The sequence below is a fragment of the Nicotiana tabacum genome, chromosome 10 (genome assembly GCF_000715075.1).
Source record: "Nicotiana tabacum cultivar K326 chromosome 10, ASM71507v2, whole genome shotgun sequence".
Taxonomy (NCBI): domain Eukaryota; kingdom Viridiplantae; phylum Streptophyta; class Magnoliopsida; order Solanales; family Solanaceae; genus Nicotiana; species Nicotiana tabacum.
Genome location: NC_134089.1, coordinates 134,938,679 through 134,944,338, shown reverse-complemented (window position 1 = coordinate 134,944,338; position 5,660 = coordinate 134,938,679).

Genomic DNA, 5,660 nt, shown 5'->3' with positions numbered 1-5,660 from the left:
AGGTATGTTTTGGCTGATCGAAGGCAGAGTCATTAGGGTTTAGCAAGGTAGTTGCCAGCGTTCGCAACACTGCTTTTCTCTCTCCTCATTTCATTAGTTTGTATTTGTACACTCCGGGCTTTCAATTGTATTTATATCCTAGTAGATGCTCGTGACTTGTGACACCCGGGTTAGGGCTGTGTCAGGTTGTGCTTCCGTTAATTATATCATTAAATCATATTTAAATTATTTATTAATGTTTAACTATTTTTGAAAAGGCGATATGGGTTTGTTGGCTGGCCTTGTCTTCATGAGAGGCGCCATCACGATCGGAGCGGGGTTTGGGTCGTGACAATTGGTGACTAAATTTACACTATAATGGGTGTGAGAGTGACTGGAGGTATTGTGGTTTCATCCCCTTCACGAACGAGTCCAATTGATCCTTTCGGGTCCTATTCTTCGTGAGTTTCTATCACATTTGGCCCCTCGCCCCTGTGATCCGGGAGGGGATTGTTGCGAACATTAGGTGCGGCCTCTTTTGCTTGTATAACCTTGGTATCAATCAGAGTCTGGATGTTATCTTTCAAAGTGCGACATTCATCAATAGTGTGTCCCTTCTTGCCCGAGTGATAGGCACATTGTCTTGTTCGGATTGACCCACTAGGAAGAGTTTTCCATTGCAACAGCGAGAATGGGGGTGACATAACCGGCAGCCTTCAGTCTTTCATAAAGCTGATCAATGGTCTCAGCAATAGGAGTGTATTGTCTGGTGGTCTACAGTCAAAATTTGGTCTAGGTTTTTGGTAGTTTTGGTAGGCTGATGGTGGTGAGGGGTAATATATAGGTTGTGTGTTATAAGTATGGTAGGTAGTGGCGGGTTGTTGGTATCTGGGAGCTGAAGGCTGATATATGGGTGGTGGGGTTTGGTACGTGAGGGGAGATTTTGGCCCTTGGGCTACCATCACGGCTCCTACTTCTTTCTTTTTGGATATACCCCCTGACTGCAAAGCTTTATTCGTAGCCTGTAATGCCTTGAAATTAGTTACCATTCCGCTCTTGATTCCTTCTTCAATTCTTTCCCCCAATTTAATGATGTCAGAGAACTTGTGATTCTCAATAACCATTAACCTTTCGTAGTACTGTGGATCATGGGCCCAAACAAGGAATTTGTTCAGTTGCTCTTCTTCCAATGCTGGCTTTACTTTCGTAGATTCCAATCTCTACCGAGTATCATACTCACGAAAAGTCTTCGTTAGCTTCTTCTTGAGATTCTCGATATAGAAGACATCCGGTGCATTCTCTGTATTAAACCTGAATCGATCCATAAAATCTGATGCCATGTTTACCCAACTAACCCATATCTTTGAATTTTGGATGATGTACCAAGATAGGGCTTCTCCAGTGAGGCTCCTCATGAACAGTTTCATATGAATCCTTTCATCATTTCCAACTCATACGAGCTTGTCACAGTATGTCCTTAGATGCACCTTTGGGTCACCTGTTCTGTCAAACATCTCGAACTTAGGAGGAATGTAACCCTCTGGCAGTTCTACGTCCGGCTGAATGCACAGATCCTCGTAGTTCACTCCCTCAATGCCTTTACCCCCTTCGACACCTTGGACTCGATTTGTGAGCTTCTTACGTTCCTCTGCCACATTCTTGATGAGCAGGTCCTTCTCGGTAGATTAAGGTATATATAAGGTTTGTTAAGGAGTGTGGGGTAAGGTTTCCATATATATGGTGTTTCTTTGATGGAGTCTAGGGATTTGGGTGTAGTGGTGGTTGTTGGTTGAGTTTTGAGGATCGGGAATAGGTTGTGGTATGTTCCAAGGAGTGTGATATGTAGTGGTTTGTTGATACTGGTTGGATGATGATGTTGTGGAGGAGGTGGTACTGGTAGAGGAATGGGATTTTGAGGCGGTGTGGCATATTGGTGAGGTGCAGGATGATTTGGTGGATGTTGGTTCGGTGTATTTTGGGGAGGTGCTGGGTTTTTGGTGTTCTGTTGTTTGATGTTACGGATGTTCAGGGTAAGGGAGAGATTTGCCAAGTTCCGGACCCGCTCAAGTTCCCCTTTTAACTCCAATATCTTTTGTTCCAGTCGCAAAGCCAAGTCATTTGGTGATGGAGTTCTTCGACCATCTAAAGTTTCAGCATTTTCTTCATGCGTGGCATTGTCTTTCCTGATATTGCTTGTATCATCCATTCTGGCCTTTCCCTTGTTTTTAGGATCATTTGGAGGAGGAGGAGGTGGAGGATCTCTTGATCTGGTACGATATGTTAATGATGTCAGTATGCACGAACCAACCTTAGGGGACGTGAATAAACAAATCAAGAAAAAATGAAAACAAAAAAGGTATACAAGTTAGTGAGGATTATTAAAAGGTTGCTTGCAATATTTAAACACATATTGTGGAATAAATTCACATCCTAACTTGGGGACCTCATTGTGCCCGAGATAGGCCTAAGCGACATATAGATTTAGAGAAAAACTGATGCCAATAACTGCGTCATTTCATTAATGTGAAAAATAAACTGAATCTCTAATAAAATGATAATAATAATAAAAAGTCACTAATGGCATGTGCCTTATTACAACCAAAGCTAAATGAGTCTAGCAAGCAAGTAAAACATAATTTCTAATCTATTTGGTCCTAGAGGGACCTTCTCCATTCTTGGCCTTCTTTGCTCCATCGATCAAGTTCCCCAGGTCGCGTATGTCCATCAGCAGATACACCCTTGCTAGGAGACCTCCTTCGTTTCCATCCATGTTTTGATAGCCTATAACCCTGTTTCTCATTTTCCCTTCTAGTTCCATCAATTCCTTCTCTAAATACGCAAGCTCTCTGTGATTAAGTGGCAATCTCCCTCCATTCGTTGATTGCTTCCATGTCCGCATTGTGTTGTTCTAAATGTCTGGCCTCAGATTCAAAAATCCTTCTGCGTAACCTCCTATATTTGACTTGGGCCTTAGGAGCGTCGTCTATGACCCTATTCCCCAAATCAATCCCTGGCTTGACTTCTCCCACTATGTCATCGACCAACCATGATAGATAAAAGTGCCTATGGCCAGTATGGTACCGATCTGGCTCGATGGTATCCTTCTCTACCGTGACTTTTAGATGCCACATGTGTCGCGCCTCATACTTGAATGGAATAATATCACCTTGGAAATATGCTTTGTAGTGAACCATCTTGGAGACTCGGGGTATGACTTGTGTCCTCCCAGCATGTCTCATGACCCTGATAGGAGCATAAGGATAGATACCCCTCAACCCAATCAGCACTAAATGAGGAACATCTCTTGACCTGATGATAAACTCGTTGGTAGGGAACCAGTCAAACATCCAATGGACCTAGTCGTCCGTAAAATTGCTAAAGAAGTGCACCCAATCCACAACATTTTCTGGTTATGCAAACCTATCTGGGATGAAAGTCATTCTTTTTGGATGGTGAAAAGCTATGTGGTTATTCCATAGTCGCAGCATAAATTCCTGACGGTACTGTCCTCTTTGAAGATGCTCCAACAACCATATTTGTAGTAACTAGTTGCATCCCTCAAAATGTTTGAATCCCTTCTTGTAGCGGTCCAAACTCGGTATATTTCTGCCACGATCATTAGGACGATAGTGTAAGTTTGTCCCTCAATTCCTTCCATTATGGCCTTAGTAACCATAGCTAAACGGGTGTGAATCCTTTCTCCTTGCATTGGGAATACCAACATCCTTAGAAAACAGACAATGAACACGAAAACCCAACGGTAAATCCAACCCCAAAAAGTGATGGCAAACTCATCATGGTAAGGTGGTAGGATTTGTTGTGTCCGTAACGTGCGTAGAGGATGTCGAACGGTATATAAGACTTCTTTAAGCAGACTAGCTCATCATTCTTTCTAAAACCCATCATTTTCATAAACCCTCGGGAAGTGCGATTCTCAGGTACCAATAGACCAGGGCTATCCCAAGGAAGTCCAACAAAGCCCCCTATTTCCTTTAGAAGGGAGTCATCTCTATATCTTCGAAACGGAAAATAGCCCTCTTTTCATCCCAGAACATAGTAGCGACATCGATCAGTACATTATTCGATTGAATGTCTTGCAAAGAAGGTAAATTCCCAAGAATTCTTTTCACGTGGTTTTTGTCGTTTGGTGCAAGATTTCCCCACCAATCTAGCAGCAAAGGTGGAATATTCCAAACCATGCCTAACCTAGGGACCTCCTGCCTCATTTCTGAAAAATAAATAAAGTTAGCCCTTGACCCCTCTAGATTCAGCTAATTTCACACTAATGATCAACATATTGGCATGTTTTTCTCCAAATGATGCACACATCGCAATTACGTCCATTGGGATTATGGAAATCCTATCATACTTTGGACAAGATTTGTCTTGGTGAGTTATTGTGTGGACAACATTCTAACTCATACTAGGTTTAAACATGATGCATGCACAATGGGCTTTAGGATGTGGTTTCTAGAAGAGTCTAGACTGGTACTCTCAAGTGGACAACTTGAGAGGGAAAGGCACGGAACTGTCGATTGCACCGCTGATCGACTAGTTTTACCGCAAATAAGCCTTTCCGAATTTAAAGGGTGATTTTAGGAAGAGTGCGGACACTCATCAAGTGTCGCTATAGTATTAATACACATAGGTGGAATATGATGCGGAGCATGCTTTATGCAAAAATAACACGTTCTCAAGTATTTTCACATATATTGAAAAATAAATGCAATATTGAATGAACGTAAAGACATAAGAGAAAGAAAAATAGGGAAGAAGTTAGTTCGCATAATGAAATAATTGTAATAAAGAAAATAAAAGGGTAAGGCTTGGGGAGAGATATAATATAGCAAAAAAGTTTGGAGAAGGTGAACATGATTAGGGAATAAGGGGAAACACATGTTGTAATCAAATTAAACGAAGAATTGCATATGAGTTCATATAAAGGGGAAATGGGGAAAAGGATGTGCATGTAGCAATAAAAGGGAAAAATGGGAGCGGGAGATTCAGGTAACAACAAAATAATAGAGATACGCTTATCATGGAAGAATAATTCACAAAGATCAAGTTCATTTATGGTAAGAGCCTAAAAATATCCCCAATAGAGTGTCCATGCCGTCGCGCCTCTTTTTCTCGCGAAATCGGGTTTCGACATTGACAACTCTTTTAAGGAAGGGTTTTAAAAGAGAGAGTCGCCACCTGACGGATTAAGGTGCGTTAGGGCACCTATTTGCAGATAACTCTATTTAAACAGTTTGCATCACCAAAGATCAGATAATGGCTCAAAATTACCTCGAAGAGAAGGTGTTAGGCACTCTTCGAGGTCCACAACTGTGGGTACCGGCCGAACTCAATTATATGAATTATTCTATGTGATCAAAGATAAGGAAACAAAGGGATCTGGGGAGTTCATTATTAAACACAAATAATCGGTGAAAGACAAGGTGGGGGTCCTAAAATTTTTAGCCTAAAAGATCACCCCGTGCAACATAAATAATACTTCGTAACTCCCTCAAGATGGGGTGTTACTCATATTATTTAGCGAGCACAAACTATCATCCCCTGCTACCCGACTACTATCTTTAAGTTGTTACCTAAAGCGCTCTAGTTGATTTTAAACCTTACCCTATGCGTGCACTACCCGTCCCTTACCTATGGTCCTGGAGGTATTGGAACCTCTATTT